This window comes from Rutidosis leptorrhynchoides, chromosome 10, assembly GCF_046630445.1.
Source record: "Rutidosis leptorrhynchoides isolate AG116_Rl617_1_P2 chromosome 10, CSIRO_AGI_Rlap_v1, whole genome shotgun sequence".
NCBI classification, from domain to species: domain Eukaryota; kingdom Viridiplantae; phylum Streptophyta; class Magnoliopsida; order Asterales; family Asteraceae; genus Rutidosis; species Rutidosis leptorrhynchoides.
Genome location: NC_092342.1, coordinates 80,462,555 through 80,463,207, shown reverse-complemented (window position 1 = coordinate 80,463,207; position 653 = coordinate 80,462,555). Strand labels below are relative to the sequence as shown.

The following is a 653-nucleotide window of genomic DNA, read 5'->3' as shown; positions in this document are numbered from 1 at the left end:
CCTTTCTAAAACCTTCAACTATTCAACGATATTTGTGATCTTTATAAGCACAAAGATGTTACCGAAGATGCTTATAAGTTAAGGGCATTCCCCTTTTCTCTTTAAGGTGATGCCAAAGCTTAGTTAAGAAATTTGCCTTCCGACTCGATAAGAACTTTTCAAGACTTAAGAGACACTTTTACCAATCACTTCTTTCTACCATCAAAGGTGGAGAGACTTAGAATGGAGATCAATGCATTCGCTCAACGGAGTGATGAATCTTTATATGATGCATGGATCCGTTTTAAGAAAATGTTAAGATCCTGTCCACCACATGGATTGATAAAAAGGGAGTACACCAACACATTTTATTGGGGTACGAATTTATTGACAAGACAAGTTCTTGATGCATCCGCGGGTGGAGTGTTTATGTATAAATCACCGAATGCAGCCGAAACCTTGTTGGAAGATATCTCAATTCATACTTATGAGTTGTAACATCCTCAGATTGGCCATAGATGTAAGATGACCTTTTTTCCCTTAGGCATAATTGTGTGGTTAATTATGCTTTTATTTTAATTTAATGTTTAGCGTTATTTTATTATTTGGTTAAGACCAGTTTGTGACAAGGGTCACAGAACATGTTCGTTTATTTAATTTGGACTCTGTTAGGG

General features: G+C 36.1%; 1 non-coding gene across 1 annotated transcript; it reads right to left on the bottom strand.

Annotated features, from left to right (window-relative positions):
• Nucleotides 1-213: 213 nt before the first annotated feature.
• On the bottom strand, nt 214-320 carry LOC139873844 (small nucleolar RNA R71). Its single transcript, XR_011767558.1, has one exon. It is a non-coding gene; the product is annotated as a small nucleolar RNA R71 (small nucleolar RNA).
• Nucleotides 321-653: the final 333 nt, after the last annotated feature.